This window comes from Mus caroli, chromosome 15 (assembly GCF_900094665.2).
Source record: "Mus caroli chromosome 15, CAROLI_EIJ_v1.1, whole genome shotgun sequence".
Taxonomy (NCBI): domain Eukaryota; kingdom Metazoa; phylum Chordata; class Mammalia; order Rodentia; family Muridae; genus Mus; species Mus caroli.
The window spans coordinates 9,066,766-9,090,863 of record NC_034584.1 but is presented as its reverse complement, the minus strand read 5'-3'; the positions used below and the strand labels follow the sequence as shown (position 1 = coordinate 9,090,863).

The 24,098-nt window shown below is 46.8% G+C and overlaps 1 protein-coding gene across 9 annotated transcripts in view; it reads left to right on the top strand.

The window, feature by feature from the left end:
• Pdzd2 (PDZ domain containing 2) overlaps positions 1-24,098 on the top strand; it is a 380,223-nt gene that overhangs the window by 110,268 nt on the left and 245,857 nt on the right. The window contains exon 1 of one of the 9 annotated variants that reach the window (XM_029469411.1): positions 14,688-14,765. The exons of the other annotated variants lie outside the window; for them this stretch is intronic. The gene's annotated coding sequence lies outside the window, so the exon portion shown is untranslated. Of the gene's footprint in view, positions 1-14,687; positions 14,766-24,098 lie in introns of those variants that run through there. 9 annotated transcript variants of the gene reach the window in all.

Sequence of the window (24,098 nt, the reverse complement as noted above, 5' to 3'; positions counted from 1 at the left end):
GTCATACCAGGCATGGTGGTGTATGCCCTCTAATCCCAGCACTTACGAGGCACAGTTAGGCGGATCTCTGAGTTTCAAGCCAGCCTGTTCTACCCAGGACTGCACAGAGAAACAGTCTTGGGGGTGGGGGAGGAGGACAACCCTTCATGCCAACCTCTTAGCTCCACAGTCATGCAGGCATATATGCATGTGTACCTACAAGCCCGCAAGCACACAGACACACAACACCCCACCCCCACCCTATACTGACTGACTTTGCAACATCTGTCACCTGCTCTGTGGCTCACCAACTTGATGTAGCCACCCAGGGGCATCACGTTTGCTCAGGGTGAAAGGTCACTCTAAGCCACCAGCCATTGGGAACCAGGAAAAGTCCGTCTTGCCCTTTCTATAACAATGTTATTGTTTGCTGAGACCTTAGGAACTGACCTTGGGGTCACTTGGACCAGTTTGCCCTCTTCAGTCCCCATCACACCAAATCCTGCTTTACATTTACAGTCACGGCTTCTCTCTCATATGGAACAATTTCTGCTCTTGTTGGAGTACTACCACCGATGGTACCAGAAACCTCACTCATCCTCCTCCCCCTCCCCCTCCCCCTGGGCTCCCTCAGCTCACCTGTGCATCCTGATCCTTTAACTCCTTCATACAGAACCTGCAGATCACCCTTGTGTCAATCAAAAAGGGTGAGCAGTTGAGATCTCTGAAGCATTCACTGAAATGCAGCAAGCAAAATAAGACCATTCCTGTCCCTATGAAATTCACATTCTAGTGGGGAAGACAGACAGTAAATACAAGGTCTCCTCAGGAGGGATGCCGGGATGTAACCAAAGCAGCGTGAGGAGCTCACTAGTGAGGGGTGACATTTGTGGCAGTGTACTTGGGAAGGCCTGTGTGGGTGACAGGGAGCTCCGTGTGGCTTGAAGTTTAGATAGAGGGAATAGCAGGCATGAGGGCCCCATGCCTGGAACAGTTTCACTTTATCCAAGAAAGGACAATGAGTCAGGCATGTTAATACATACCTAGAACTCCAGCTCTCAGGAGGTGAGTCTGAGGCAACCCTAGGCTATATAACAAATTCAAAATAAACCTTGAGCTGTTGTCTTACCTAATAAATAAAGTAAAAAACAGAGAAGCCATTCTTCCAGTGCATTCCCAACAGCAAGGAGATGCTAGGCTCCCAGCAGCCAGCACCATACATCAGCATCGTGATGGCTCCCTCCGTGATGCCAGCATCCTTGGGGATAGTTTGCATACTCTTAGTGCCTAAGAGCTTTGTGAGGGTGGTCCTTCACAGCCCACGTCTGTCATCAAGTAGTTAAGATGCCACCTCTGCTTACCTGAAGCAGGTTGCTGAGGGGGTGTCAGCCGCAGCACATTCAAGCACACTCCGCCCTTCCCAACAATACTATTCAGCGTTACCCACTGCTCTCTGCACACTATGTGCCTCTCTCTCTCCCTCCGATGTATTCTCCTACCCTCTCTTGAATAGACCTCTCTTGCTTGCTTGCTTTTCTTATCAAAATGCCACCCCCTCTTAGAAGCCCATCCCAAATCTTCTTCACACCACTTAGCACAGTTCAAGTGTGGCAAAGAACACTTCCTGTGGCTGGAGACAATGGTGGAGGCTCAGGTGGACAGAGGGCACATTTATTCATGGAAGCTTGCCGCCAAGTCTTGTCAAGATCCTTGCTAAGATCGGAAGAGCCTTGCCACAGTGGTTCTGGGATAATTGCTTTGCCAAGAGAAGCTGCAAGTTGTGTGTTTTACATGGAAAGTCCTTATTTCTTGGTGCTAACCCGAGACTCCACCCTCCACCTGCCACCCCTTCGAATAGCACCACTGGAGAGCCTGGCTACCAACGGGAGATCTCTGACTTACACAGGGGTTAGCCTGGGCTCTCCAGGGAGAATGGAACAAATTCTTTGTGAAGTCCACCCAGGTGTTTTTTCATAAGAGGGGGGCGATTGCACCTTCTTTTTCATCCCCCGGCCTCCGTCTCAAGGCCTTGCTTCCATTTGAGCGGGAGCTGCAGGGTTCCTGTCATCAGTGCATGCCCACGTGCCAGCTTCGTGTGGCATAAGTACTTCTCAAGCTTCCCTTGAACTCTGTAGCTCAGGCTTTTTTAATTTTCCTCGAGGAGTGGCGTAAATGGAGGCCGCAGTTTTCTGCTTAAGTATAATTGGCTTTAAATTGTAGGTTTAATAATGATGATGTTAGACTTAGTGCTGCCTCTCAGCCTCGGCTTGCAGTCCTTGGCAACGGGCAACGCATTGATCCCGATGCTCCCCTTAGAAGGGGACAGCTGCTAGGACCCAAGTCCATCCTGCCCCAGGCTAGGATAGAACCGCAAAGCGACGGGGCCAGATACCTTCCTTCACCCTGGACCACTAGGCGGAGGGGAATAAAGGAATTCTTATGTGTCCTGGGCTGGTTGGATATTTGGGGTTTGAGGTTCCTTCTTCCTCTCTTTCTCTACCTCTGGGTTTCCCACAGCTCATTAGGAATTCCACAGGAAGCTGAGCAGAGGAGCTACAAATTCCACACTGTGCTTTCTGGGCAGAAGATTTAATTGGGAGAGGGTATTAACTTAATTGGCTATCATCAGGCTTCTGGCTGTTTTCTGTATTTTAAGGAACTTTTTCTCATTTTCTCTTCCTATGGTCAGTAGAGCATGCCTTTAAGAGATTAAATCGCCTTCTTCAGTGTCTCTGAGTGCAAAGAGCTCTGGGTTTGAAGTCAGAGCCTGGATTCCGATTAGGCTCTTTCTGGGCCGATCTTTTATATTCACTCACCTTTCCCGACCTCCTTTCCTCACCCAGTAGAGGAGTAGATTAAGTTACATGACCACAAAAGCCCCTCCCAGCGCTCTCCACGGGTGACTTAGATGTCTCCCACACTAAATGACACTAAATTCTCTGAGGACATTTGGCAGGTCTCAGAAGTCAAATCACCGATGTACACATGTGATACAACAGAACAACCAAGGCTTGGACAGGCAAGGGCTTGTTCAGCAAAAAACACAGCATTTATGTTATAAAAAGCACAGTGAAGGATGTGGATGCTGTGTGATGTGGGGGTATCTTGCTGAAAATTACAGGCAGCAGAAGCAATGACAGGGCGGGGGTGCGCTGGCTCACTGGGGGCTGCCGGTTGTCGACTTTCCAAGCATGCCCTCAGACTAACCACGAGCGGTCAGAACTACCTCAGGTCTGCTTCTTTAGAGAAGATGTGTAGTCGTTGGTTTAGGTTCCTGACTGCCTTTGGCTCCTCCGTGTTTCTGGATGGCTTGTTTTCATTGTAGATAGGGGTAAATTATAACATGGGAAGAGTGAATGGCCGTCAAAACAGAGACATTGAGCCTGAAGATGTTTCTGTGGGCTTGGATGGCTATGGTGGCCACGATGACCAGCATTATCGGGGGTTGGGGTGGGTGGATGACAGGAATTGTAGAATTTGAAGATAGCCCTACAAGATAGTATATCCATTATATGCAAATATGGATTCAGGCAAAATTCATCATTTATTTTGTTCCTCCCATAGGCTCGCTTCATTCCTGATGGCCCCAAGGCTAGACCTCACTATCAGCTCTCATTCCTTGATTCTTCTTTATTTTTGTCTTACCCTCTAGGCAACGTGTGGTACATTTTCCATGGGTAAATGAGCAACAGATGCTGGCAAAGTTGTGTTCTAAACATTCATCAGAAGGGTGGGATGTAACATAGTGTCAGGTTCATCAGAACAGAAAACCGTGCTTTTTTTTCCAGAAACTCTGCCCAGTTCTCTATGAGATACAATCACAGCTCCTAAATGGCAGATATCTGTAGCTAGTGAAAGTGGCTCGGCTGCGGCGGATGGACTCTAGGGTTGGGTGTGGGTTGGTTGGGCCTGCAACTTGAAATAGAGGTTTTGTGTTTACTACCTGTGAGAGTTAAAATTGATTATAGATAACCTGCCTGTGGGAACACGGTCTAAAAAGAAAGGTCTAGGTCATAGCTATAGAAGACTATTTCTTGTTTCAGAATCTCAAGACACCCAGGCTGGTGTCCAGTTTACTTGATAGCTAGGATAACCTTGACTTTCTAATCCTCCTGCCTCTACCTCCTAAGTGCTAGGATTACACATATGTGTAACCACACCTAGTTTAGGCAGTGCTGGGGACTGAAGTCGGGGCTTTGTGCATGCTACAAAAATACTCTACAAACCTCTACATTCCCAGTCCTTCAGACATCTCAAGAAGGGCGGTCGTGAGGCAGGAGGGTAGAAACAGCTTTTACAGAGGATGGGTTTGGGTAAAGCCTCACGTGTCTCTTACTTGCAGGTGGTGGGGTTTGCCAGCTTGTAGCCTGTGGTGTAAATTTAACTCTGTTCTAAGAGACCCTTGGGAAATGAAGTCTGGAGTGAAGATGAAGCTGAAAGTATTTAAGGAATTTTCTGAAGGTCAATTTTACCTCGTGAGAAAGAGTCCAAGGCCACCTCTCTCTGAAAGGACCATTTCCAGAGAGTTTATCAGTATCTCTCCTGCACCTGTCAGTGAATGTTCCCACTCATGGATGTTCGGTGAAACTGAAGAAGGGCTGGGGAGTTTGGAAGATCTCCTAGAGTGCTGGCCAGCCTTTCCCTTTAGTTCATGTAGAATCCTGTGGCTACTGTGGAGGTGTTATCATGATTAACCCTGGGAAGCACTCTAACAGAGCAGCTCTGGAGAGTCACAGGATGGAGCAGACAGGTACTGTGTCTGTAGAGCCAGAGACTGTGCATAAGAAGGTAGAACTGAGCAGCGTTGTCGTGCAAGGATGACAGTGTCACTCACAAGGGATAGCTGTGCTGACTTAGCATCTGCAATGTTGCTGGGTACCACAAGTGGGTACCTGTGCTGCCTCATACACAGGACCCCTCCTCCCTCCCACCTGGAGCCTGGGGAATGGGCAAGAGAAAGACAGGCATGCCCTGGAGCCATGAGTAGACTCAGCAAGCAAATCCAAAGAAAGAAACAAAGTCAAAGCACTGCTGCGTACACTTTATTAAGAGGAGTGTGTGTCTGTGTGTGTCTGTGTGTGTGTGTGTCTGTGTGTGTGTGTGTTTAGGTGAGCATGTCTTAAATGTATGGAGGTCCAAGGACATCTTGCAGGAACCTATCTTCCATCGAGTAGGTTCTGGGGTGAAACTCAGGTTTGGTTAAGGTTAGGTTTGGTGAGCCATCTCACCAGCCCACATCTTGTTATTTCCATTTTCTATCCAATCACAGTGGAGCAGACCGGTAGGTTCCAGTGTGTGGAGATTATACATGGCTGGAGGTATCCAGGGCACAAGATAGCTTCATGGCTTAGGCGGCACTCTCAAATTTCTCCCTGTAAGCGGAAGGAAGTCTTATGGTATAAAAGAGAACAACCAGGCTAGTTTTATTATTATCAGCTCCAGCCAGAATTCTGCTGATAGCCCTGGGGTGGAGCAGCACCAACCCTCACCATTTTCCTGTCCCACTGGCCAGCTGTTCCACATAGTCATTTTCCTGAGGGCCCAAGGTCAGGGGGAGGAGTCATCTGAGACCGTTAGCCCGGCCTTATCCTCTGTGAAACGCTCTGGTTTCTAGGGGCTGAATTAGTTCTTGTTTTTATTGTGCTGTTAATTCTAGCTTCTGCCTGTCTCCCTAATTCATTCCACATGTCAGGACCTCTCTGCTCTGGCCAGGAGCCATTTGTTTGTCCTTTGCTTCCTAGTGTCAGCAGCTCCATGGGAGATCTCTGAAAACTCGGTAGGTGCCACAGTCAGGATGGCCTCCCCTCCTTTCAACCTTCTGGCTTCTAAACTTCCTGGCCCTTCACTGCCTGATGCTTTGTGGCTTCTGTGAGCCCAACACTTAGCAGAGGCTCAACAAACTATTCAATCTATGAAGAACGATTTAGTATATCTTGCAAGACTTCCCATCATAAGCCATGGCAGCCAACATTAGAAAGAGCAGGCTCGAAATCATCCCCGCATAGACATACAGTTAGGGTCCTTTTACCCAGGAAGGTGTATGCTGTACACTCCCAGGATGGACCTCAGTCATCCCTTAGCATTGCGGAGGCTCAAGTCACACTTGACATACTTGTATTGTCTGCATACGCTCCAGGACTAAGAAAGGAGAGATGTGAACTTGGGAGATTTTACCCTCACAGTGGGGCCCTGGACAGCCCTGTCTGTATGAGCCCATAATCACATGTTGCATTAAAATGGGGGAAATCTAATTTGAAGGTTTCCTAAAGGTTCTTTCCCTTCCAACCCTCCTCCTTTCTTCCTTCCTTCCTTCTTCCTCCATCTTGACCTTCCATCTTCAGTCTTGAGGTAGGACAGCAGAGGTGGTGCATACATGGGTCCATTTCAGGGTCTGACCATCCCCTCCCAAGACCTGGACTATGTATGGCCACTACCTTAAAAGCCAAAAGATAGAGTGAGAAGATGTTATCAGAAAAAAAAAAGCGTTGCTGCTCCTGCCTCCCCATATCCCATCATTCCTGGACCCACTCCTTCCTCTTCTTCCTCCTCCTCCTGCTCCTCTTCCATGTCATCCCCAACAGGTGCTCATCCATGATGAGCCATTAGTTTTGCCCCCATTTTAACCCTATTAGCAATACTCTAAGAACCCCCTCCCCACACTGCAAACACCCCCACACCAGCAGTCAGCAGCGGCGCCCACCTCCCTTTGTCTGTACCCACCCACTCTCCTACCTTTGTGTTCTGCCTTCGCCACCGTTGTTATTTCTAGATGCCTGGGAGGGAACAGCATGAGCCAACTGCCGCAGAATGACAGTGTACTGTGTGACCACCCTCCTCACCACTGCAGCGAGCACGCCTTAAAAAGGATGCGTGCCACAGCCGTCGTCACGCGCGCGCACACACACACACACACACACACTCTGAAGAGGCTGGGGCGGAGCGGAAGCTTCCCAGTGGGACATGAGAAGATGAGTTCTTTATGCCTTCTTCTGAAACTTTCCCGCAGCCTGATTTGCCGACCCTCTTGTTGGGAGTTAGAATTCTATGAGAAATTAGTAGGTGGCTCTCAGCAGAGAATGTGAGGGCTCAGTGAGGTAACATGTACTTACCATGTGGGTGGCACCACCGGAAAGTGGGGGATGGGCGGGATGATTTTGGAACTCCTCAATGTGTTTTCACCGAGAGAAAATGGTCAAGTTTGTTGAGGACAGGGGCTATGTAACTGTTGCTCATCCCAAGGCTTGAAAGGAAAATATTTTCTTTTTTTCTTTTTTTTTTTTTTAGGAAAATATTTTCTTAATAATTGTTTTTATTTTAAATTATGTAAATCTGTGTCTGTTTGTACATGGATACATGAACATGAATGCAATGCTTGTGGAGGCCAGAAGAGACTGTCAGGTGTCCTGAAACTAGAGAGACAGGTAGAGTTGTAAGTCATCTGATGTGGATACTCTGGAAGGAATTTGTCCTCTGAGAGAAGAATTGATGTTGCTAACCACTGAGCCATCTCTCCAGCCCCTAAAGGATTTTAAAAAGTAAACGGTTTATGAGAGAGTTGCCCACAGTGTCTTAGGCTTCCACACTTGGAGAGCCTGTCTCCAATGGGGCCTGAGCACAACCCGCCCTTGATGAATCAGTACAGGGAGGAAAGGGGTGCAATTGCTCAGCTCCTCTCTAGAGAAATCAAACAGTAATGGGAGAAATGTCACCCCTAGTGGATAAACAACAATGGGGTTGGTGGCTCTAGTGTTGGACTTGGGCACAGTGAGTTGCCTGACAACGTAGATTTACTGGGCAGCTGTAGTATGCTCTGTCTGCTTCCTAAGCAATGTGCATGCTGAGTGCCAGGTGCCTGAGTTCAGTCCTGGGCGTGCTTCAGGGATTCATGGAGCAAGCCTACATGGGCAGAGTGATTCGAGGCAGTAGGAAGCCAACAAGTAGACGTTTTGAACTGTAAACAGAAGGAGAAGGCAGATGTGCCTAGGGTTATTGTAATGATATTTAGGAGAAAGTGAGATTTGGGGTAGATGTGATACCGAGTGTACCTGGATAGTGTGAAATTGCCCCAAGGAGGGTTTCATACTGAGCTTTGTCTGCACACATTCCTAAGCACTTAGCGCTCTGCACAAAGTTGCCACAACATACGCTGTCTGCATACATAGCAGAGTAGAAGAGAGAGAGACAGAATTCCAGAAATGGGCTGGAGAACAGCAGGTTTGGGGGACATGAGCTGTACTGATCCACAGGGGATAATGAGTAATGGGGTGAGGTTGGGGATGGGTGATAGACTAGGTGTTATAGGACAGAAAAGTGGGACCCATGGTAAGAGCCTTAAATAAGAGGATGCAAACTTCAGGTGCGGTGTCGCAGGTTCTTAATTCAGGACATAGCATGAGAACACAGTGAAGAGCTACTGAGGTGGAGAAATGGCCACCTCAGCAGTGGTTCAGCTCTGATTATTGGCCCTGCGATCAGTGTGGGATGAGAGAGCCACGCTCTTCCCAGTGCTGTGTTAGCAGTGTGAGCAGAGTCGTGTAAGCGATTGGAGAGATGTTCCACGCCAGGTAGAGTTTGTAGCAGAAGAAAATGCAGGTGACAGCAAGACTCAGGAGAACTTCAGTCTGTGCAGAATGGGAAGGCATGTCTGAAAGTCCAGGTTCTGGTATTATTGTGGTCATGTTAATTAGCACTGATGACTGAACAGCCTTCCTAAAGGTGACTGGAAACAGTATATTAAAGCCTGGGCATGAAGCCTTAGAGGGAGGCTCAAGCCATGAGCTGCACCTGTCTGTTCATCCATGTGTTGAGATAATGTGAATCAGCTACAGCGGTGCTGCAGTCTGAAGTTCTGCAAAGACTGAAGGACAAGTTCATAGACAGCTTAGAATTTACCCTGGGAGGGTTTGAGGAAGACTAAAATGTACTCTTCATCCAATGTGGTCCAAAGAGGCCGAAGTTAAGGGATCAAGTGTGGGAGCTCGGTGATGCCCTGGAAAGTTCCTGACTCGGACCTCTGGGAATTCAGTCTTCTGGATTAATGGGCACCGGGTGGGATTCTGTGTTCACTGGCCAGAACGTCTAGTTCCCTGCTGTACACCTCTCGTGCTTGGTTACATGTTGTAAAGGAAATCCCACTGAATATGAATTTGGTGATTTGAGCTTTCAGGCTCCATGTGTATCTTCTTACTTCCTTTAAGTGGCTAGATTAGGGATCTTCAAGTTTACGGCAGAAACTAAGATGTTAGGGGCAGCTGTTCCAAAGCACCAGAGCTCATTCCTGTTCAGTCAGAGCAGCGCATCTTGGGGCAGGGGGAGGCTGTCTACGGCACAACCTATTAACTTAAACTTGTTTTCTGTACCATGTACTGACTATATTTGAAAGTCACGAGTCGAGTTACAGGCTAGACTGATACTTTGTGAAGACCAAATGGATTTGGTGATTATCAGACGGAAGAGAGAAGCATGTCCCTTTGGGTGTGTAGGACGGAGATCATTAGCTAAAGGCTGTGATATGAATATGGACAGAATGGGCACTCACAGTTGCCACACCCAGCCATGGGAAACATCCCCGCCGAACTCTTGATTAGATATGTAGAGTTTATGAAGCCCAGGCAGGGGCTCAGCTGTTAAGAATATTGTTCTTGCAGAGCTGCCTAGCACCCACCTGGGCGGCTCACAATGGTGTGTAACTTTAGCCCTAAGGGGTGTGATGTGCTCCTCTGAATTCCATGGGCACCTACATTCACGTGTACATACTCAGGTATATACATAGTTAGCAAACGGTAACATACGTCATTTAAAAAAATAATTCCAGCTGTGTTCAAATATCAGAAGTCACACACACACACACACACACACACACACACACACACACACACCAGCAGGCACAGGCAAAAAGGCAGGGTACTGGAGACAGGGCAGGGGTAACCAAACAGAACAAATTCTCCTGTGGTGCATGTGGTAAAATACGTGAAGCCCGAGATTTATCATTTCAATCTGTCCAATTCAGTGGCTTGAAGTGGCTTCCCGTTTTATAATCATCATCATTGTTTCCAGAACTGTTTCATCATCTTACAAGTGACACATGCCACCGTTATTAAACAGTACCTCTCCTTGTCCCCTCTCTGCGGCTATTGGCAACCACTGGTTTGCTAACTGTTCTGTGGATCGATGGGATTAGACAACATGTTAGCCTCTGGATTCTTTCACTTAGCATATATTGTTCCAGAGTTCATCCAAGCTATAGCATATATCAATTATAACATGTCTTTCATGGTCAAATAATAGTGGGACTAGGCATGTATTTCGGATAGTAGAGGGCTTGCCTAGCATGGCCTTGGTCGCTGTATTATATAAACTGGGTATGGTGATGCATACCATAATCTCAGTACCAAGGAGTGTCTATAGGAAGATCAGAGGTCCTCGGCTAGATATCAAAATCGATGCCAGCCTGGGATATAGAAACTGCCTCAAAAAAAGAAATACCACTGTATGTAATGTGCAGTATTTTCCTTATCCGTTCATTAACCAGTGACTCTTTGGGGTTGTTTCCAGTGGCTAGTTATTGTGAATAGTGTTGCTGTGGACTTGGTGTACAGGGCTGTAGCTCTGCATGTGTTTTCCACTCTTTGAGTGTGGAGCCAAGGAATGGGACTGCAGGGGTTGTGTGGTGATTCTGTTTACCTTCTTGAGGGATTGTCAGGCTTTTCCACAGTGGCTGTACCACGTTACATGCCCACCAGTGACGCGGGAGGATTCCGGTTTCTCCTTATCCTTGCCTGGGTTTGTTTTTCTCTTGCCTGGCGTACCGTCTAAGAGCTTGAAAACCACAAGCAAGTGAAGGATATGGATGCTTCCTGTGCCAGAGTGGACCTTTCCTCCCCTCCACTGCAGCTAATCAATACCGAATCACTAGTGTCCATCAACTTTGACAGATGCCGTGTGTCTCGCGGCTGCCAAGGACAACCAGCAGAGCCGTAAATCAAAAGCTATCAGATGGGAGCAGTAGATGAAATCAGGACTGGAGAAGGAGATTTTTAAATGGAACGTTAAATCCAAGAGCCAGCCTAAGCTTCTCGCAAGCCCCATATTGGGGTGGCAGCCCCTCCAGATGTTTACACTCGGCCTGAGACATACAGGCCGTTTTTAGCCCTTCTTCTGCCCATCCCCCACCACTTCCCCTTAGCAATGATCAAACTGGGAATAATCTAACTTGAAGTCAGGGCGGAGCTCGGCTGAATGGATAATTAAGGATATGATTTTTAAACACTGCCTGGGGTTATTTGAAATCCAAATGTCTATTTTATTCATATAAGAGTTACTGGTATGTAAGGGCAGTGACAGTGTTCGTGGAAGCTGGGGGGTGGAGGGGGAGGGAGCTCTGAGGATAACCCTTAGTCGCTCAGGATGAACCTTGCCAGCATCAGCATGTCCCCACTGAGTCCCTTTGTGCCAGGGGTTGCAGCTCTCTACTCTGTGGTACGAGACTTGCAGGCTGATGCTTTCTACGTTTACCCAAGGCAGTACCCAGCATGCTGCGCGCTGTCTGTTTCTGCCATAGAGTGTGGTGCTTAAAGGCTATGCAGTTTTCTTGATTAGAATAGACAAAAAGAAAGTGGGCGGGGTGGGCGGGGGCAGGGGTGGGACTCATGAACCTTAACAAAACCACAACTGACCACGAAGAGTAAATAGTCTTTTGGCACCACCCTGGAAGGAAAGAATTTAGAAGGAACCCACTTTGGCAAATTCTTCACATAAGTTTTAATGATATGTGTATGTTCTCAAATATAATTTCGAATTCGAAACATGGAACCTCTGAGAAGCAGAGACAAGGAAGGATTGATGTGAACAAGAAAGCAGGATGGGGGTGGGGGACTAGAGAGATGGCTCAGAGGTTAAGAATGATGACTGCTTTTCCAGGAGTCCTGAGTTCAAATCCCAGCAACCATATAGTGGCTCATGACCATCTATAATGGGATCTGATATTCCCTTCTAGTGTATCTGAAGACAGCTACAGTGTACTCATATATGTGAAATAAATGAAATAAACTTAAAAAAAAAAAAAAGAAAGCAGACTAGGTAGCTGGAGATGTGCCTCTAGCCTATGGAGACCCCTTGATCCAGCAATCCACAGACCAAGGCTTCCTGTAAGAGAATCAGAAACCAGCAAAGGAGTATAGCTCAGACAAGCACTTAATTAGTTGCATCCAAACACACTTGGCACAAGGTGAAAGTGGCCAGTTTCTAGCCGTGGTTAAAGCACATACAGCTAACAGAGACAAGGCAGTCCTCTGATTACAATGTGTGTACTCAGTGTGTGCCAGGCATTAGAGAACACGGATCTCTGAGCTGTAACCTCAAGCTCTGGCTAGACCACAGGCATCAAAACAGGTAAGCTCAGAAGGCATCCATCTCTGGGGGCAGTCTGACTGTGGGACATCAGAGAGAGGAATACCTGGATGCCATAGTGAATGTCAACCAACTTCTGCTCTAGACTCAGAACCCAGCGTCTTTCTACTCTCCATCTGTGGCAGTTAATATTGATTGTCAACTTGATAGGGTCAATTATCGCTGTCTTAGTTACTCTTCTATTACTATGACCAAAATATGCTTATTGGGGCTCATGGTTCTATGATTGTTATAGCAGGGAACATAGAAACAGGTAGCAGGTATAGCATTGGAGTGGTAGCTGAGAGCTTACATCCTGATCCAGAAGCATTCGGTAGAGGAAGGGAGGGAGGGAGGGAAGGAAAGAAAGAGGGAGGAAAAAAGAAGGGAAGGAGGGAGGGAGGAGGGAGGTGATAACTGGGAATGGTATAGGCTTTTGAAACCTCAAAACTCACTCCGTATGACACACCTCCTCTCCTAAGGCCACACTTCCTAATCCTTCCCAAACAGTTCCACCAGCTGGGAGCCAAACCTTCAAATACATGAGCCTATGGGGGCCATTTTTATTCAAACCACCACAGTCACCTAGAAGACAAACAAACCTCTTGGCACATCTATGAAGGGAATTGTAAATTAGGATAGTTGAGGTAGAAAGAATTACCCAAACTGTGAGCTGGAGACCAGACTGAATTTAAAGGGACAACCTGAGCCCAAGCATTTGTCTTGCTCCAGTCTCTAAGTGCAGATGCACTAGGCCTAGCTGTATCCCACGAACCGTAGCCTCACAGCGTGAGCCAGAACAATGCCGTCTTTCCTTTTAAGTTGTTTCTGTCAGGTACTTTATCATAGCATTGAGGAAATGACCTAATGACAACCCGCCACACATTCCCATTTGCTGGTCTACCCGAGGGTGACATTGCTTACGAAAAAGTAGCAGAGCACTCTATGGACCACCTTTTCAGTTTATTTATCTGTTCTTGTCATTGTGAGCGTGTATGAACATGTATGGCAATGCCTATGGAGGCCAGAAGAGGGCGTCAGAGCTGCAGTTACAAGTGGTTGTGAACCACCTGATGTAGGTGCTGGGAGCTAAACACTAGTTCTCTGCAAGAGCAGCGAATGCCCTCAACCACTAAGTCATCTCTTCAGCCCTGTTGGGGGCGGGGGTGGGGGGCGGACAACAAAACTGTCACTCTTTACTTTCCCCTTTGTTAAGATTAGAAAAGGCTTGGGGACTCTGGGTCACTGTTTCTAAGTGCAGCTTCTTGTTTCTGTCCACTCTTGTCCCTCTTCATCTCTGCCTTCCCCTTCCAACCCTTCAGGTCTCGGGCGTGGGAAATAAACTCTGAACATTGAGGTCATGAGATGTCTCTCTAGACCAGATGTCCAAAACTTCTCCTGGAGCCTCTGGGATACTTGCCTCAGGAAGAGAGGGTAGCTTCAAGTTTTTGGTTTATACATATCCGGGCAACCTGAAGAATCTGGAAGAAAGCTTTCATTTCCTTCTCATTAAGAAAAAATAAAATGCACCTGCACACGCATTCTCGAAAGGTGGCTCAGCTAATAAAGGCGCTTGCCACCATGCCTGCTGACCTGAGTTTGATCTTCAGGACCCACAGTAGCCCAAAGAGAGAACTGATTCCCACAAGTTATCACAACTCTAACTTAAGTATGCACGCCACGGCACATAAACACACACCAAGTACAGAGATGCAATGAAAAGAACCTGCCCGTGTCCACCTGACCCACATTCTAGATTGTTCTACCTCCTGCTGTGTTTCATCGTGCAGTACCCTACTTTCAGCTCACTTATGAGCTTGCCATCCTTCCCTCAGAATTGCCCAAAGGAAGCAGACAGAGACTGGGCTGCTCTGCTCTAGCCCATCACTGATGGCTCTCTCTTCAGGCACCCCTCACTAGGCACATCTGGCATCCATGCAAACCGTCTCGGGCCCACTGGCCCTCCTGCCATGGTGCTGTTGACAGTGACTAGAGAGGAGACCCGCACCTGCTCCTCCATGGATGGCGCCCTTTCTCACTTCTAGACAAGTGGTGGTAGCCATGTCTCCCTGTAGCTCTCTGTCTCAGACTACAGCCTGAATTCCCAAAGACACAACTGGAAGAGTGCTTCTTAATTTTTTTTTAAGTGAAAGGCTTTAAAAATGGTAACGCAACTTGTAATGAAGATGAAAAACAATTTCCTGCCCACCACTGTGTGCTCTCTTTCTCCCCCCTCCCTCCCCTCCATCTCCTCTCCCTCCATCCTGCTCTCTGATACAGCTTGAGCAAATATGTATGGCCCTAGGGAATACTGGATGTGAGAAAGCTGTGGAGCCTGGGCTGAAAAGCAATTAGTTGTCCTGGAGCAGTCTCCAAGCAAGCAGAGGCACAGCCCTGAGGTGAGGAGGCAGCGCTGTGATTTAGTTCTGTGTTGGGTGGCTTGCTGACAGCATGCTGTGTGTCCCAGACTCCCAGGAGAGGTGGCTGGCAAAGGCAGAGGCCACCGCTTGCCTTTGCAATGACCCTCTGTCATGAGTAAGACTGAGAAGCCCGAAGTGGGCTGGGACTATGAGTGTGTGCCTAACGTGAGCTGTGACTCGGACTTAAAGCGTTCTGCCCGCTTGGGTTTTTGCTGGACATTGTTTTGTGTTTAAAATGTAAACAAAACCAAACTTTGTTAACGGCATTATCTCCCATACCGTGGAACCCAGATGATGCTAATGGGTAGGTGTGAAAGGCAGAGTTCTGTATGCTAATAAATCTCAGAGGCTCCACTGTAAGAGTTTGAGCCTTAAACGGCTTTCTACAGCACAGGACCTCCCAGAGTCTTCCCTCTGAGTGATGGCTTCAAGGAGGTATGCAATAGAGAGCCATTCTCAAATGTCTAACCCTGGGACATCCCTATTCAATAAGGCCCTTGGGATATGTCAGGTAGAAAATGTTTTGGTGTTGTCTATATGTTCCTGTTCCTACATTTTGATATTTTTCTTCTTTGCCTTTTCCCCCTTTTCCTTGTCTTTTCTTTTTTCTTTCTTTTTTTTTTTTTTTTTGTTTAAATTGAGGTAGGACTCCATATACCACAGGTTGGCCTCAAAGTTGCTATGTAGCTAAGGCTGACCTTTAACTCCCCGTCTTCCATCCTCTTACCTCCTGGGTGCTGGGATTACAGGTGTGTGATCTGACTCTCACTGTCTACTGCTCTTTCACAACAAACGACTCCTTGCTTTATATCCAGTTCTCTGTTATGTGATTTAAAAACAACAACAACAACAACAAACCAGCCTCATCTGGGCCATGTCTATATACCCACCCTCTATAAAGAGATGAGGATCCTTTAAAGTTTTTCAATGGCCTTATTATCTGCAGTACTAATGAAGAGGAAGCTAAGGCCCAAAGACATGAAGCAAGTATTGGTGATCACGTTGCTGGCCAAGCAGTGCTGGACTGAGTCAGGCAGGGTCCCCCACGGGCTAACTTAGTGTCCTTCTTTGGGTTCTCGCTTTTCCATCTGTTAATCTAGGATCCCTCTCTTTGTGCCTCAGTTTTTTTTTTTTCTTTTTTAAATACTTCATTTATTTTAGTTTATATGCATTAGGGTTTTGCCTGCATGTCTGTGTGAGGGTGTCAGATCTTGGAGTTAACAGACAGTTGTGAGCCACCATATGGTTGCTGGGAATTGAACCCAGGTCCTCTGGAAGAACAGTCAGTGCTCTTAACCACTGAGCCACCTCTCTAGCTCCCTCAATTTTTTAATCCTTCTTTCTTTTTCTTTTCTTTCTTTAATTTTTCTTTCTTCCTCTTTTCTTTCTCTCTTTTTTCTTTCTTCCTTCCTTCCTTCCTTCCTTCCTTTCTTTCTTTCTTTCTTTCTTTCTTTCTTTCTTTCTTTCTTTCTTTCTTAGGTTCATGTGTGTGTGTGTGTGTGTGTGTGTGTNTGAGCGAGAGAGAGAGAGAGAGAGAGAGAGAGAGAGAGAGAGAGAGAGAGAGAGAGATGACTGTCTTGGAACTTACTACGTAAACCAGGCTGACCTCAAACTCAGAGATATGCATGCGTCTGCCTCCTGAGTGATGGGATGAAAGGTATGTGCCAACAATCCTGATTAAATCCATGTTTCTTGAGGGGAGATTTGTCTAGGTCTCTTAAGCTTTTGGCCGATTCACTTTGTCCAAGTTTAAGTCGAGAGGATCACCGAAGGCTTTCTGTTGCTTTACTACTGTATTTGAAAACAAGGCAATAAATTGGGAGCAAGCAAACCATTGCTCTGGACGTTCTTTGCAAGCCTCTGTTTTCGCCTGGTGCCACTATACCCAATCCAAGGCAAAGGGTTAGGGGGCAGTGCCAACTTCACAAAACCCAGACCTAGCCGGGCGTTAGGTCTCTGCACAGGAGAGGTGGGAGTGTTTATAGTAGAGGGCCTGGAACCAGCACACAATGCAGATGAAGAGTGCCAGGCCTCCAGAGGCTGGTGAACGTCAGAAGGAAAGGCCAACAAGAAACCTGTAGCACAGCACAGCCATCCACTCAGGGGACAGGGTGACATCCCCAGATGCTACTGTGAGCGTAAGTTACAATGAGGCCTGGGCAGTTAGAACTAGGGCCAGGCCAGCAGCACTGATGAGACGAAATTGGAGCAGAATTAAAGGGTATGACAGAGTGGCTCTTCCACCCTTCCCACCTAATGTCACAGTTGCACCAAAGGTCCTATAATACTAAACAGGCTTAGGGACTCAGTGGGGTTCCACGCAGAGAGAAATGATGGCGGAGACGCGAATGCATCCTAGACTTTCTCTATTCCTTATGTTCATTGATGATGGGTAGATCATCTCGGTACTGTGCACAGTGCTACCCCCAGGTTAAGGTAAACACAGCATGAATGAATGCAAGGATGACCTATTTACCAGCTGCAGGGATGGAATGAGGTTTACATGGAAGCCTCGAGGTACGCATCTTACATCCCTGTGGGCAATGAAGCTGCTGAGTCCCACTCCACACAGTGTTAATATGCTGACCCGACTGGACAGCCTGGAAATCGTGTGTCTGAGCTACCCGGGCTAGGAGTAAATGCAAGTGACTCTCAAGGCTACAGGTGTGTCACCTTTGAAGTCTGTCTAGTAAACTCAGAACAGGCTCTGTTCTCCTCCCAGAGGATTAAAGAGAAGCTCTGAGCCCCATGGAGTGCCAGAGTTTCAGGCCAACAGTGACATTTCCAACGTCACGAGCGAGTGCTTGCCTCTCAGTTACCACTTGTAATTTGGAGTCTCAGTGTTGAAGAGGGACACAGATCAAACATTGAAAGGCGCACAACCTCCAAGGTAAAAATAGAAGGTAAAGTCAATACCAACTTAATTTTGACTAATAGCACCAGGTTTCTATCCAAACGGAGCACTTGAGCCTTAGTTTTATAGCTTTCTTCCTTGTCCTTTAAAACCCTGCCATGTTCTGAGTCTCTGAAGACTTGGAAGAGGGCAATTAATTTTTAATGCACAATGCAGAGTTTGGAAGAGCTGAGCGGGTCACAGCGTGGCAGGACTCCAGGCCCAGCCACGGCTACTGGAGGAAGAGGTCTTAGGCTATTAGAGAAATCTTGCAGCCACTTAGTTCATTAATAACATCTTGATTCTTGTTGAACACTTTCAACTAAACGTGAACTCTCTCCAAAGGTCAAGATCTAGATTTTGTTGCTGTTTTGTTTTTTGTTTGTTTTTCTCATGCAAGTCTTCCAGTGAAGTTGCTATAACTCCTCAGTCTTGGTAGGTCTTTTCACTGACACTTGTGACCTCTGGCAGATGGACACAGGCCTTTCTTTTCCTAAAGATGAAAAGCATGTCGCTGATAGTATTAGGCTAAAGAAAAAGCTCTGTCAGTTCTGCATAGGCACAAAGGAAGGGAAAGTAGGTCACGTTGGGAGCCGGGTCTGTTTGTGGAAGTAAAAAAGGATGAAGAAGAAAACGGCAGAGAATTTGGTTTTATCAAAGCTTCTTAAGCCAACGTGATGGTGTCACGGGCGCGGGGGTCTGACACCACTGTGTCTCTCCCGTCTCAAACAGGTTTATAGCAAACCTTCCTAAGCCAGGCTCAAAGACTGTCACACAATGGGCACTAAGAGAGCCTGCTGAATAGGATTCTCTGTGTTTCCTCTCAGGAAGCATTTCCATTGCCACTAAGACAGCTTCTGAAATGGAAGAAAGGGTCTGAGGCCTGTCTGTCTGGGGCAGGAGATCTGTAAGGAGCGGCTGTCCAGGTAACCCTAGATTCCCCCATCCTAGTTCTAGAGTCTCATTCATTGGCTGCTGTTGACTATCGGGAAGGATCAGGAATGAACAACAGAGAATTCACAAGGATCTCAGAGTGGACTCTCACTCACTTTGATCTGGGGGTCATGGGATTTCTTGGACTAGGCCATCCTGAGGGAGATGCTAAGAATAAGCAATGATAGTAACAGATGAACCTGCCCCAGACAGAACCCAGCAGCTTGGAGCACTGTCTACACGTGGGGTCCGAGGGATGCTTGGCTTGCAGAGCACTAAGACAGGATGGTTTCTCAGAGCTTTAGCAAAACCATCAAGATACTCTGAGTTCTCTCAGCTCTAGGGGTTTTTTCTTGTCTTTTCACTTACGTACAATATTTTTTTTCATTTTTAATTGCACCGCATTTTTTGTGGGAGTTGTGATCTTGAAAAAAAATGCATTTTTTTTTTTTAAAGAAGAGTTTGTGATTGAGTCATTAGGGAGGCCGGCTATTTATGGAAACACTGCAGTGATGCAATTTGTAAAAGGAAGAATCGCTCGGTTGTGCAAATAAGCAGGATCTTGTGTTATGCTTGGGATGCATCTAACCTATTTGCTGTTTATACGTGGAGAACCTTCGTGGTGATCTGTAGCTCTATGGCTCTGCCTCTGACAAAAGAGGAAGCAGTGCTACACAGACTGTTACTATTTTAATGTTTGTACCACTGCCCAGAGCTTTAGCAGGGTCTCAGTCTGTAAGGATGCTGCTGCAGTGTGTCTTCTTGGTTTATCCTGTGCATAGCTGTCTGTTATCCCTAAACTCATCGGCAGCATCATTAGCAACACAGAGCCTGTGCACACTACTTGCGGAGGGGAGCATCGAAATGATTAGCCTGTTACACCCCGGGCTCATGGGAAGGGAAGTGTTGGCAGGTTTCAGGGCCACCAGAGTTGATGTGAATTTGCACGTGTGAAGATGCAGAGGATGTGGAGTTAGGTCACCAGGCCTGGCAGGTCTGCTGCTGGACTGGCCAGGGTCCACAGACAGGAAATCTTATTCAACAAGTGGGCGAGCACAGGTAGCAGAGCCAGCTCCAAAACTGAAAAGTATGACATCATTTCCTCACCATCGAGAACAAGAGTAAACAAAAGAAAAGGGTGCAAGGTCAACTGTGTGCCACGGTAAAGGTCAGCTAGAGTAGGAACGACCATGCGTTTAAGGCAGCATGGGGGGTTGTGGACCCCTTTGGGAGTCGCACAACCCTTTCATGGGGGTCGCCTGAGACCATCAGAAAACACAGATGTTTACATTATGAGTCATAGCAAGATTAAAGTTATGAAGTAGCAGTGAAAACGATTTTCTGGTTGGGGTCACAACAGCAAGAGGAACTGTGTTGACGGGTCACAGCCTTAGGAAGGCTGAGAGCCACTAGTTGAAAGGACAACTGTTTTGTCACTCTTTTGACTGCAGGATCTTTGCATCCCCCCACTGTGCCTCAAGTTTTTTTCAGTCTTTTAGTAATGATGTTAGATTGTATGAATGTCTATCAAATGCACTATTTTAAAGATACCAGAACCCTTCCTTAAGGAGCACAATGATAAAGAAACGCAGTGTCTAAATCAATGAAGGTGGTTGTACTTTGTTCTGGTGGGACTGGGGAGGAGTAGAGTTGGAACTATGGCCTCTTACTTCTTGGTTTCAGTTTATACATCAAGGGGAACTTTTGACATCACAGGAACAAATGACACTGGAAGATGCTAGTTAACATGTTAGATCCTACCTGTCTCAGAAGATAGACAAACAAGCCTTGGAATTAGAGTTTGCCCTTTTCCATAGTTTCCTGAACGCATTTTCTCAAAGGGCCCCCTTCTGTTTTTTTAGAATCCTCACATCTGTAGAGTCAGGCCTCCTTGTTAGTCACCAAAGAACCAGGGCAGCCACAGAAGCAGAGGTGGGAAACCACCATCAGGAGCCAGCCCATACTATGACAATGTCTTATCCATGGTCTGCTTGAGAAGGCCATTTAGTTGACAAGTCTTCTTGTCCAGCTCCATCATGCTCAGAGACAGAGGACTTGACGGTATCAGGTGGCCTTGAGATGCAGTCTCTGGGTTAGAAAGTGAGAGCCATTGTATATCGGCATATCAGGAATGCCAGCATTCACGCTATACTCCAAAGTCTCTCATACAGAAAATTTGTAGGAAGTGGAAGAAAAGGGAGGTAGAACTTTCACTTAGAGACCAGAAGCTTTCGGAAGCGAGTCAAGCTGGGGTCAGAAGCCTCTCCTTTAGTCATAAAGGTTGTCTTGGACTTACTGTATCATGGAACACCAGGGTCTGCCACCTAACTCTAGCTACACAGTGGCAAACGTGAGGTCTCATGGAGTATTTTCTGCAGTCCACTGAAGAAGATTAATCCTAAAATTTGACATATCAGGTGCCACAAGGCTGTGATCCCCAGTTATTCAAGAGGCTGAGACAGGAAGATCGGCTTGAGTGGACAAATTCAAAGCCAGTCTGGGCAATTTAGTAAAACCATTTCTCAAAATACAACATGCAAAAATGGCTGAGGTTCTAGCTGAGTGGTAGAGCACTTGCCCCGAATGTGTGAGGCACAGTCTATGCGCTCCCCTAAAGTAAACAGAACTCTGAAATATGGTATTAACATCTGAATTGTTGTCCCAGCTCTGCCCCTCCATCTGTAGCTTCGGATAGGTCACTTGGGATTTCAGTGCCTGCGTTTACATGACTGTTAGTGTCAAGCACATCCAACCACAGTGAGCATATAGTGCGACTGCTGCTGTAAAGGTGTGGAGAGTGGCCATCAGCTCAACAACAAAGGGAAGACCAGACACCTCCTAGGCAAAGGGAGTATGGATCGGCCTGTGGGGTTGCCTGTTTTGCTCAGAGCTGCTGGGGTTTTGTGTGCCTGGAGCCTGGAGTCTGTTCTGTTCGCCTGCTCTCCTTACCTGGCACACACTTGGAATTTTTATAGTTTTAAGGATGTTTAAATTTTTGTTACGTGCAAATAGGGGAAGCAGGTATGTGCACATGTGAAGGCGGGTGCTGGCATGGTCCAGAAAGGAGTGAGTGATTGCCTGGAGCTGCATGTGGTTCTGAGTCACCCATGTGAGTGCTGGAAACTGAACTTAGATGCTTGGGAAGAGGAGCAAGCACTCAACTGGTGAGCGGCCATTCTTCCAGCCTGACATACACAGCCTTACAGTGGCCGAGGGATTTGGACTGCAGCACTATCCTACTCAGAAAGTGAAATCCTGAGAAGTGGCAGGGAGTGGTGGCACATGCCTTTGATCCCAGCACTCCCAGGCAAACAAACAGATCGACTTCTGAGTTAAGGCCAGCCTGGTCTGTACAGCAAGCTCCAGGCTAGCTGGGACTACCTAGTGAGACCTTGTCTCAAAAGACGAGACAAAACCTAGAGACCAGGACAGCAAGAGAAAGGAAAAGCAGAGGCAGGAAAGATGTGAGTCACAGACCTGGAGAGAAAGAGTTCTCTCTGTCTCTGTCTGTCTCTGTCTCTGTCTTTCTCTGTGTCTCTGTGTTTGTCTCTCTCTCTCTCTCTGTCTCTCTGTCTCTGTCTCTCTCTGTGTGTGTGTCTCTCTCTCTGTCTTACACAGGAACATAGTCCACCAAGTCATGTTCTCTCATGAGCCCAGACTTAACCAATTAAACTAAACTGGCTGGCCACTGAGTCCCAGTGACCCTCCTGCCCACCCCCCCTTCCCCAGAACTAGGGCTATAGGGGTATACCAACACACCCCACTCTCTTACGTGGGTTCTGGGGACTGAACTCAGGGTCTTATGCTTTCAAAGCAAGAACTTCACTAAGCTATCTCTCCAGCTCTAAGGATTAACTCCTATACAAAGAGTACCCAGACCTGAGGGGGGGGAGGGGGACCAGTAAAAGAAGATTTAAAACAACTACTTGTCAGCCTCACCTCCCAGAATTAATGTTTTTGCTGCTTTGCTTCCTGACTTTTTAACACGTCAAAATTCATACACATAGACATTCAAAAATGGAAAAGGACCCTCCTCGACTGCATGCTGTTAACGTGTTTTAACAAATGGTTGCCGGTGCTCAGGCCGTCCTGTCTCAGATCGTTTGCCAATTTCCCCAGTGTAAAGACTCCCACCGTTGCTGATTTCAAACTACCAAAATGATGTCAACCAGCTTGGAAACTTCCTGCAAATTTCACAGTCAGCTCTTGGGAACCAGCAGGAGCCAACTCCAGCAAACTGCCAACGAAATTCTCCTTTCTAATTAGCCTTTCTCTCTTGCAAAAATCTTTGTGTCTAAACTTTGAAAGTTGTCTCTTGCAAATTACTCTTTTTCTTCTTAAGTCGAAATTTGTTTTCTTTGGGGGAATTTGGGACTGTGTCATGTTCTATTCCAATGACTGTAAATATATTTTAATCAGAAGAGAGGTATTTTTCATGCTCTGTTCCATAGATCTTTGCACGTGTGAGGAGAGACCTATACAGTTTTTGGTAGGTAGCAGTAGTAGAAATAGAGTTTGAAATATAGAAACAAACAACAGATGGAGGTGTTCAAGCAAGAAAGAATGTGGTGGCTTGGAACTGATCCTTGGTTCCGTTATCTGCAGATGTATGACTTATTGAAGACCCTTCTCTCTCCTGGCTACTTCTTTTAGCCCAAGGACATCAGTTGTCCTTCAGTCTTTTCTGAGGGAATCTGTCTTTCTCTCAGGTTTGTCCAATGAGACCAGGGCTACAACTGTTTGGCCCAAGTTCAGCTTCCTAATCAGATCCACATTTCCCTGGTCAAAAGGGAGGTGGGAATCGGAAGAGGGAGCAGAGAGCTCACCCACAGAGCATTAGTATGGAGTCACCTCCTCTTGGCTCTACTGGTACTTAAAAAAGCTGGTGGACTAGCTCCTCTGTGGTCCTTAGTTAGGTGGAGAAGTCATTGATGCCAAAGGTCTCCCACGCTGGGCTTTTAATTGGCCTCTGTGAGCAGAACTTTGTGTGGGCTCCTGATAACAAGCCTGGCTCTCCCAGGGCCAGTGTACTCAGACAGGGGCAGCTGACTCAAGCTTCATGAACATAGGGAGCAGCATGCCCTGGGCAGGCATTAGGGAGAGGGTGGTCCATGGCCACATAAAGAAGAAAGACTTGGCCGTTCCCTTCAAGAGTGTAGCCAGTATGCGTGGAAAAGGGCGCAAAGTCTAATTTGGATATCTGGGGTATCAGAGAAAGGGCTGAGCCAGCATGGGTAAGGAGCCTCTCCTCTGTGTGCACCCCTAGGCCTCCCAGTGCCCTGGATCATCTTGCATTCATTTTCTTTGTGTCCTTTCCTATTAAACATTAATTCTAAGAGGTCACCAAGTGAATGGTTGACTTAGAAATGCTTTAGAGGTCCCCATACACTCTAGGATATATATATACATACATATATATACATATATATACATATATATATATATATATATATATATATATATATATATATATATATATATATATA